Source organism: Centruroides sculpturatus, unplaced genomic scaffold (genome assembly GCF_000671375.1).
Source record: "Centruroides sculpturatus isolate CEXI.00-Female unplaced genomic scaffold, Cexi_2.0 scaffold26, whole genome shotgun sequence".
Lineage (NCBI taxonomy): Eukaryota > Metazoa > Arthropoda > Arachnida > Scorpiones > Buthidae > Centruroides > Centruroides sculpturatus.
In genome coordinates, this window is record NW_019384653.1 from 1,326,445 (window position 1) to 1,337,829 (window position 11,385).

Sequence of the window (11,385 nt, forward strand, 5' to 3'; positions counted from 1 at the left end):
TGGTGCTATAGATTTATGAAGAGATCTGGCCTTTCTATGCGCACCAAAACCAGAATTGCACAAAAAATGCCAAAGGAATACGAATCAAAGATTCTGTCTTTTCATAAGTTTGTTATTGATGCGAGGAAGAAGAATAACTTTGAAATGAGCCAGATTGGGAACATGGATGAAGTCCCGCTAACATTTGATGTGCCGTCTAACAGAACCGTAGATAACAAAGGAGCCAAAAGCATAACCGTAAAAACCTCAGGGCATGAGAAAACCCACTACTCGGTTGTGCTGTCCTGCTGTGCAGATGGTACCAAACTGCCGCCAATGTTGATCTTTAAAAGAAAAACATTCCCAAAAGAAACAATTCCACGGGGAGTCATCGTGCACGTTCATGATAAAGGGTGGATGGACGAAAATGGCATGAGGCTGTGGATTGATAAAGTGTGGTCTAAACGTCCTGGCGGGCTTCTGAAGAAATCTTCCTTGTTGGTGCTTGACCAGTTCAGAGCGCACATTACAGAAACTACTAAAAAGAACTTTAAGGAAATTAAGACCCAAATAGCTGTGATTCCTGGTGGTCTTACCAGCCAGCTGCAACCTCTGGACGTTTCTATTAACAAACCGTTCAAAGTTCTGATGCGAGAGGAGTGGAACACCTGGATGGCAGCTGGGAACCATGATCTGACTCCTACTGGACGGATGAAGAGGCCCACTATCACACAAGTGTGTGAATGGGTTAAAAGGTCATGGGACTCCGTAAAGAAAGACATTGTTGTAAAATCATTCAAGAAGTGTGGCATTAGTAATGCCTTGGATGGAACAGAAGACGACGTCTTATTTGACACCAGTGAGAAAGAAAGTGATGACAATGACTGCGTGGATCTGTCCTTCCTCATTTCTGATAGCAGCAAAGAAGAGGAATTCTTGGGGTTAGAATAAAAACATGACAGCCTTATTTTTGTTACTTTCACTGTTTGCTGACTGTTTATGATAGTAAAGATAGCTCTTAGTATGTTACATGGTTGACATAAAATTTTTCTTAACTGCTGTTAACTTTATACAGTTGATATAAAATATTTTACTACAGAATTTGGTTCATAATCTTTTTTTTTCTGAATTTGCCTCCTTTAAAATTGGGTGCGTCTTATATGCCGGTGCGTCTTATACGGCGAAAAATACGGTAAATAAAGCTTGAAATTAATAGAATATGTAAAAGTTCACATCACACCTTACACCTTGTGACGGCACACCAGTTGCGGAACACTGCTCTAGTTATTCTAATTGGAACAACTAGAGGAACCTAACGTCTAACTCTAGTTGCTCTAATCATGTATTTTCTAATGAATATTTGTAGCATAATTTCTACCCAATTAATTTGGCTGATGGAGGATTTCAATTATTCTTGCAGTTAAAAAAACTGAAGGTTTTAATAATAATCAACTCAAAAAACTGCTTTGTTGGAGTCAACAGTATTCATTGTGGAATCCACAATGAATACTGTTGACTCAACAATACATAGTTGAGTCAAAAATAAACTAAACTTTTGGCACATGTTTTATTACATAACACAGAAATTCTTACACATTATCTTCAGAATAAGCTCTTTCTGCACCTATATTATTCATTAAAGTGGTCTTGAAAGCCATATTTTGTGGTATCTTTAATGGCTTTCATCGCTGACTTCCGCTCTGCTGCTTATTAAAATCTGCTTATTGGAATTCCAGTAATCAGCAGAGTTCCCTTCAAGTTCTCTTTCATTTTAGGGAAACAACAGAAGTCTACAGAAGCAAAATTAAAAGAGTATTCTATTAGGAAAGTTCTGTTATATCTTTCTTAGATAGATATTTACTGACGGAATGACTGGTGGAATCCACAATGAATACTGTTAACATGACAAAATAATGATTTCCAGTATTGCTTTGATAAAAGGTATAGATACTGGCAGAAGCATGTAGCTGCAAAAGGTGTTTACTTTGAAGATAGTGGTATTCTAATTGGAATGTGCAGAACACAACTTTTCAAAATCTTTTCTTTCTTGTGTTCTGAGCATTCAAATTTTAGAATTCTTTGTTGACCTGATGCAGATCTTGTTTAAGATCAAAAATGTTCATCAATTTTTACATTAAAACTTGGTAGCTGGATGTTAAAGGTTTTGTTGATTGTGATTAGTAACGCAATCCAGTTATTAAGATGATGATAATTTTATTAGAAGTTTGATTTATTTTTGACTTTTCTATATATTTAAATATTCAACAGCAATAATTTAATAATTATATTTATTATAATTTATAACAATATAACTGTAACCTTTATTTTATTTGTCTTTTACAATTTAGATTTACAAATATATTTTAAACTTGCTTATTTAAACTATCTCCAAGATTATTGATAATTTTATCTTAAAGTAAGCATTCCTAATAATCTCAACTTTCTAAAACTATATTATTATTTGAAAATTATCAGCTAAATTTTCTGGATATCTTGTCAACATTTTATAATTTTTTTCAAAAGAGTTGGATTGAATTTAATGAGAAAATAATTTAGCATTACTAGGAGAATTACAGGCTTATGCAATATTTTTTCCAAATATAAACTTGGTTACTGTCTACTAGGAAAGAATATAGTACAGTAGAGCATTGATTATCCGAAACAATTCAGGACTGGGGTTGTTTGGATAACTGATCATTTATGAAAGAATATATACAGTACAGTTTTGTGTTTAATATATTTTGTATCACACATCTTACAAATACATACCTTACATAAAATAGTACATTAAAGTAGGCCTACAGTTTAGGTTGGCAGGGAGGGGGAGAGTGCTATGGTGCCATAGCCCTAATGGAAATTTAAATTTTTCACCTTGAATGATTTTGGTTAACCGATGTTTCGGTCGATCGAGATTCAGATAATCGATGCTCTAATGTATAGTAAAAAATAATAAAATCAGTTTTTGTATATAGATTAGATGAGAAATAATTTTTTTTATTGCATCCATTATCTAATCAGTCTACATTTTATTTGATGATGATATATATAAAGTAAGAATCATTAATGTAATTCAGCCAAAACTAAAATTAAGGTTTATAAAGTTCTAATTATAAATCCTTATTGGACCAGAGCTTTAAAAAGTTAAATCCTAAACATTTTCAGATTCATAAACTTCTTCAGAAAAAACAGGAAAACATCTTTATAGTTATTTTCTAAAGAAAAAGATTCTTTGTTTACTATATATTTAAGACACTGTTACCATAAGATGGCTACAAGGATAGAGGAATAATTAGAAGTAACTGGATTCTATTTGTCAATACAAATAATGTTCAGTGTTGCACAAAATCAATACTAAAACAGGATGTTAAATTTTGTTTTTTCAATGTAAGTGTTTTAATTGGGACAAAACTGAATAGTATATTTTGTAACTCACTAATAAACATATTAATGAGATATAAAAATATATTCATGTTCATATTTTAAACAATACATACTGATTTAAAATTTTGTCTTGCATGAATATTTTTGAACAATTTGTTAATCACCATTAGTCACATATTCAAAACAAGTTTTTTTCAAATGTAATAGTTAAATGAAAATTGCTATCTTCTGAAAATGAGTCAGTAAAGATTCAAAAATGTTTAAAAATAAATTTTTGTTCTTGTTTACTCCTTAACTATATATAAGTTATTACATCATAAAATTCAGTGTAATTTCTTATGTTTAACTTATACCCAAAACATACCACAAAAACTGTTATAACACAACCTGCACCTGTTTTTAAAATTTTGACTTTAAAACATGGATAATGGATTATATGAAAGAAATTAATTATGGTAATTAAACAATCAATGGAAAGACAAGAAAAATGTAACAACAGATGTGAAAACAAATGTATACATACAGAATTTTAATATATAATTATTATTTATTTTTATTACTACTATACGCACTAAAATTAGACCCACTGTAGATCTGTTTGTTTATTAAAATCTGCTTGGGGTGTGGGTTTATTTTTTTCAAATTTAGTTTTTGTATGTGTTGGTGTGAGTGGCCACAGGAGTCTTGAATGAAAACCAAAAAAGAATTCACCAAGCAAACATCATAAATAATTCTAAAAAGTAACAGATGACAAGAAATGTGATGCAATGATTTATACAATTACAATTATAAATAGGTTGTTTGCAGTAATCTGTAACTTGTAAATGTAATTTAAATAAATCCACATGTGGGTTTATTCAAGTCCTGTGGATTCAATTTTTGAATGTGACAGGGAAAGGGACTTATTCAAGCATTTGGTCTAATCAAGTGCATACAGTAGTATTTAACAGTTATTTTAAAATGCTTTTCTCATTCTAACTTTTTTTTTGATTGTTTGCTTATGATCTAAAAAGTTAATTTTTCAATACAATAAAATATTTTTAAATGTACTAAGATAATTATACAAAACAATTAGATATATAGGAAGTTTACAAACTTAACAAAATTTATGTAAGATTTTGTTTAGTTAATATGAATCTCAAATTTTTTATCTGAAAGCCAATGTTTGAATGCATTAAGTAAATGAAATAATTATTATTCAAACTGAAAAATGTAAAACAGGAAATTTAACAGTAAATGACAAAAAATATAATAAATATTTCAAATAGTTACTGATTCTTCTGTAGTTTAGCTTAGGATTGCTGATACATGTTACTTTTACAAGATAGACATATTTGACATAAACAAACATCACGAGACCCAATATATATTAGTAATATGCCAAATGACTGCCATATTAAATTGGGCTATTTCTCCATGATTAAGATCAATTTAATAAGGCAGTTGTTTGGCATATTACTAGAAAGGTTTTTGATATCAAAACTTTCATTTCAGGTTTGTCAAGCTAAGAAACAAAAAATAACACTTTAGAATGTAAAAGTTTAACTTTTTAAAGTAAAATTAATTTTTGACTTTGTTTTCTGTAGTTTTATAATTTATTTTCATTTAGTAGTAATATAACAAAATACATGTTGACCATATTTATTAATGAAGAGAAATTAATCCAGATAAATTCTAATTTTTTTTAAAGTTTTCAATTCTGACATAATAAATTAATGTCCTCAAGTGAGAAATGAAATTACATTATGAATTTTATTTGTTCAAGAAATTAAAGTTGTCTTACAGAGACAGCATGTTTATATAGATTATTTTTTTCCCTTATCACTTAATGCATTTTTTAAATAAATTCCCTTGCAGATGATGTGCAAAAGATCTGAAACTTTTGCATTAAACAGTAAGTGTATGTTAAAATATTTTGGATAAAAGTATATCTATGAAATTATTCATGATATTAATACAATAATAATTTATTATATTATTATTTATTTTTTAAGCATACTGGTACAACTATAATGCATTATTATAATATTAATTTACTTTAAAAAAATTTTTATTAATAATGAATGTACAGTAAACTCCATCTTATCTCATCTCATTTTAATCAGCTTCAATCAAGACTTTTTCTGCAAATATTCCAATGTTATATACACACACCACTCCACACCAGAATATATGTACAACAGACACAAAACCAACTTCTGGTGTGTATGATACAAAAAACAAGCACTGCACAAATGTTTTCCAACTCCTAAAGGATTCTTCTTCAGGTGTGACTGAAGAAGAACTTGGAAGAAGTTGGAAACTATTTGTGCACTGTTCATTTTTTTGTATCATACACACCAGAAGTTGGTTCTGTCTCTGTTGTATTTCCCATGTTAATTCTTGGGAGTGAGTATGGTACAGTACATGTAACAATCCTATAACTTTTATCATCTAAGTTAGTCTTTGCTATCTGTGCCATTTGAAGTGCAATCACTCTGTGTATACATGTTTTCATCATTAGATAATTTATTCCTAAACTATACTAATTTGAATCAATAGGCTGAAACAAGTGGAATTAAAATGTTAATAATTGAAATAAAACAAAGTATTAGAACAGACTGATAATGGATAACCAGATGTGTAAAAAACTGGAAGTCAAAATGGGAGTTAAATAATTTACAGAGAAATCAAAAATTCTTTTAAGACTTCATTATACATATAAAATTTTTAAAAATGCTTTCAGATATAACACTATAAAAAAGCCAAAAAATGAAGTCATCAATGACGCATTATGGTTATAGTTCATGCAATAACAAATATGAACACCTCTTAGCAAGCTGATTTTGGAAGGAAAGGCAGTGCACTTGGACAAGTCAACAGCAAAGATGAATTTTTCGTTAGCAAAAGATGGCTTTCATGATGAAAAGAAATGTCTATAAAATTCATTTTCTAAGAGTCTGCAATGAGGAATTTCAGCAGATCTACATTCTATAAGTGAAGTTTCCAAAAAGTTTTAAATGTTATACATAAGGAAAATATGAGTACCAGTATATCTACAAACAAGTCTACAATATGAAAGAAACAGGTTTAAATTTCAAGCTTATTTTGGTGAAAACACTAGCAGAACCACAAGAAGCATTTGCTACTGGTTTCAAAATCACTGTGATCCTTTGTAGAAATGCTGCTGAGAGTCAGACTCCTCTTTTTTGTTGTAGGAAAGTCAGCTGAACCAAGAACAGTTAAAAATGTAAACTTCAATGCTCTACTAGTTTATTACAAAATGCAAAAATCAGCTTGAATGGATTCTTTTCTAATTGAAGAATGGTTTTCAACTGAATTTGTTCCAAAAGTTTAAGCACATTAAATGCATTTAAAATTATTGTAAAAGGCTGTTCTTATTCCTGACAACGCTCCAATGCACTCTTTCAATCTATTTTCTGATGACATCAAGATGGCAGCTTTATCATCCGACGCTATATTGTAGGTACAACCTATGGATCAAGAAGCAATAGTGTAAAAAGGCATTGCAGAAAAATTCTTCTTTCAGAAATCCTCGAGAGAACTGCCAACGAAGAAACAAAACTCACCGAAGCCTTTAAGAAAATAACATTAAGGATATTACTTACATGTTAGTATTTGCTTTTGAGAAAATGCCTTCATTAATATTTGTAAAGTCATAGTGAAAAATATGGCCCGACATCAAAAAATTAATAATAAACTGCAATCTATACAAAGCAATAGACATCGAAGCTTTAACAAACCACATCATCATCATCACTCCGCTTAACGACTCGAAACAATCGTCGGGGTTCAAAGACGTAAAAGAAAGAGACATCTACTTATAGACAACAACATTCTAGAGAACGAAGCGTTAACAGACAATAAAATCACGACTTACACGTTAGCATCGAAGTAGTTGTACACGTAGGTGAAAAAAAATCAGAGAACACAGAAGCTACGAGCAGAGATAAAAACTACAAAAGAATGTCATATAGAAAGAGATCAAAGCTGCAATAAAATATATCAAGCAGCAAAATAATTTAGCTCCCATTAATAGAATCCTTACGATAACACGACACGATTTTGCAACAAAAAAAAAAAAGATTTTAAATCAAAAAGACAAATAAAAATTATCAATTTTTTTTAATCTAGGTAAATGTTTAGTAAACATATATATATATTTATTAAACATGGTTTATAATAATCTGAAGATTTCTATATTGTGAACATTTATTCTGAATACAGTGCCCGGAGAAATACAGTACCGAACTGGGTCCCATTCCATGGGACCCAGTTGAGTACAGTACACCCCCAGGCACAGTAATAATATTAAAAAAAAAAAAGAAAAAAGATTGAAAAAAAACTAACTCAAAAAATCATTATAATTTAGATTAATTTTAATTTATCATCAAATAAGCAAATTAAGCTTCATATTTAAAGTCTATTTTTAAGTAAACACGCCATCTCTAGCAAATAATAAAGTAAATATACGACGATATAGAGTACTAAACATATGATGATTTATAGGCGTATTGATCTTTTATATTCACTCTGTCATTTCAATATATTTCAAAACTGCATATAATTATTAACAAAAATTTAAGCACGAAGTTAAATAAAATGAAAGCAAAATTGTCAATTTAAGTTAATATATATTGCAAAGACCAAAAAAATTAAAAAACTGAATACGCTAAATCAATTAAAGTGGGGAAAGAATTTCTGCTGCAATTTTCACGATGTTTTGATTAAAACTTGTAAGAACATATTACAGACCGAAACCATCGCTCATATCAACGGTGTGAGTCATAACCAACACTAAGAGGACACGCTTAAACCGCGTATTTTATTTATAAAAAGTACGCCTTCGACCGAAGCCGAATATATTATTTAAAATTCCTGTCATTATCATGGGCGTATTGTATGCCCGCACGGTGCAAAAAATTACCGACGGAACAAAAATAATAACGGAATTACATAAAAATAAATAAACGTCGAGTGCCCAGTCCGATATCAATGCCGAAATAGACACCTTTATTTGAATGGCGGCGCATAAAGATCCCGTGCATTGTTTTGACTCTACAAGTAAACAAATATGTCGATTGCACTCACCTATTGCAAATTATAAAAACCTTATCGCTATAAATGATTTTTAATTAGCAAAACGATTTGAGACGGAACAGCAGCTGACAAAGCAACCCACAGACATAAGGCAGTGACGTCATCACATAGCATCGACTCCTCCCCAATTTTCAACGAATTATATAAAGTAATAAAATTATCGCCTTTCATTAATTATTAATACACGAAGTAATAATTTTAGTAAAAGTATAAATAACTTTTTAATATTAATGCTGGTTGGATTCGTAATAAGATTTCTGTGACGTAGCGGTGTCTATACGTGTTTTAGAGCGGTTGTTTCTACACGGATCTTAACGAGGATCGTTAGATTCGTTACGGATTACTCGCGGGTTGCAACTGTCACTTTGATACGTATATAATATTAAAGTGTAGAAATGAAATCGTTTTATATCACTAAAAATGATGGCAGTTGTACGATCCGCGCGTTCACACTACATTATTTAAAAAATCGTTTTTTCGTCAATTTTTCATTTTGAGTTTTTTCCGTCTTTTTTCACGCCCGTTCTTGGGTTCGGGCGGGTCGACGATGGGGCGAGGGACGGGCCCCACATAATAGCGGCGTACGGCCGTGAAAACTTTCGGGAATTCTTCGCCCGCTCGTATTCGATTCCGAGTTTTTTAGAACTGTAATGCTGGCCGCTTGGTCATCGGGCCTTCGTTATAAAAGAGTAAAATAACTGTAAATTTATATAATTGTTTATATTAAAAACTAACTTTCTACAGAAATTTTTTAATGCTTAAAATGAAGCGGAGAGACGAATGTGACTCTTGGAATTTGCGTTAGTTTATTTCCGTAATGAGTTTTTGATAATGAAAAGTTTTTCCAGAGAAATCGAACTAACATAAATTATTATTGTGGCATTGTTTATATTATAAAGATTTATGATAAGGATAGATACAGTAACGATTTATATATCTAAGAACAGATAGGAAATAATAAAATAATCATTTTACATTGATGCAGAATGAATGCTTTTATAAAAAAATGGTATTTAATTTCTTAAATAGTTAGCTATTGCTGTTTTATCTCGTATAAAAATCATTGACAGGTTATTAATAACTGCGATCCGTCGGTAGGCTATTGAGCCTGCTCGAGTTCGCTTCAACAACGTGGCCGTGCTGTAAGATATCCTATTGGATAGACCTTAGAGAGATTAAGTTTGAATTCAGTCAAATTTTAATATTTAATCATTGTTAGTTCAGATTATAACCGTTCCTTTATCCTTCACCTATGTCGATTTCATTATAAATGTTTCGGCGCCAGCCCAAGTCGGCCATTTGATTGATACGAGTTATTGTCAACAAATCAAAAAATATTTTGAGTGGTATTCCAGTAGGACAATTTTAATATTGCTTTTTTATATACATATATTTCCAATATTAAAATAATTATTCCGTTTTTAAAATGTTAAAGCCGGCAATGTGGTAATGTAGTAGTCTAAATCAAAAATATCTTTAAAATTAATAAAAGATGATTTGTAATTGTCCTAAGATTACATCAATTTCTTGAGCGTGTCGATTGACTTTCCCACAGTTGTAGTGAATTGGATGCCGTACGAGCCGGATTTCAAATAATTGTATTGTTACGGGATTCACCAATCTTCAGCGGATTACACGACCACTTCAATTTCTGAGTCAACAATTTCGGTCGACACGCACATAGGTTCTATGTTGCCAATAAACAGCGGTGCGAGATCTTTAACGAATATTGGTACTGATGTTAATTAATAATGGTTTTCATAGCAATGGCATTCATTTATTGCCATCCGATTTATCATTAATCTTGGAATGATATGTATTGATATTGCTAACATAAATTAAATAGAGATAATCAAATTTTAGCATACAAAATAATGCGCATGAAGATCTCGCTAACTTATATTTTAAAACACATTTTAAACAAATATGCTGTTTTATAATGCCTACTTTGTATAAATTACACAGTTTCGCCGCATAACGTTCTTTATTGTGAAATTTATATTATTATTATTATTGTATTAATAAAATTTGTAAGTTACAAACAAGGATCTGTAAAAGAATAATAATGTCTAAAACTTTATTTTAAAATTTTACACTTATACAACTTAGTATTTTTAAACTTGTAAATTAAACTATTAATTAAAAAATGGTGGCGTTATTAGCCTATATTTATTTCAGTTTTAAAACAACAGAACTGATTGCTTTGGTATCAAGGGGGTGCTATAATACAAGGACATCGAGAGCTTTATATAGGGTCGAGAGGCAGAGCGAGTATCTTTTGCCTCTTAGCAGGACCGTTTAACCTTTTGTTTTTTCAACAAAGTAAATAAGTAGAATGTTTCTTTAATAATAAAACTCATTCTTAAAGATATTCCTTTCTGTTAGTGAAAATAACGTTACTTCTACAGGAGTAAGAATAACTGAGGATCCCTTAATCTTATCCGGACTGGGAAAAAATCCCCAACTTTTCCTGTAGAAGACCCTGCTGCAGTACCTTAAGCATCTACACTAAGCTTTTACGCATAAAATACATTTAGTTTTGTCAATTTATCGAAGTTATAACTTAGAATTTGTTTATTTTTCTTGTTTTATTAAACAAAAATCATTATAACTGTAAAGGAGAACATTGAAAACTTCCGCTTAGTTATCAAGTAACATAGAATTTGATACTTCTTTTAGTCATATTACTTTCAACAGTTATGTACGGACAATATTATGTAATAAGTTTACATAAAGTATTCATTACCAGAAATTTAAATAAACAATTAAATATTATTTATATTTAGCTGATAACGATGAAAAATAAAATTATGTTTGTGTTTTATAATAATTCAACGTGAACGTGTTTTTCATGCAATCAATTAAAAAAATGACCCGACAATTGGTATCATCATAATTTTTCCACGGAATAAACTTTCTGAAGAT

At 30.4% G+C, this 11,385-nt stretch overlaps 1 protein-coding gene across 1 annotated transcript in view; it reads right to left on the minus strand.

The window, feature by feature from the left end:
• LOC111626355 (60 kDa SS-A/Ro ribonucleoprotein-like) overlaps positions 1-8,566 on the minus strand; it is a 66,701-nt gene extending 58,135 nt beyond the window's left edge. The window contains exon 1 of the mRNA XM_023369704.1: positions 8,452-8,566. The gene's annotated coding sequence lies outside the window, so the exon portion shown is untranslated. The remainder of the gene's footprint in view (positions 1-8,451) is intronic.
• Between the last annotated feature and the right edge of the window lie 2,819 nt (positions 8,567-11,385).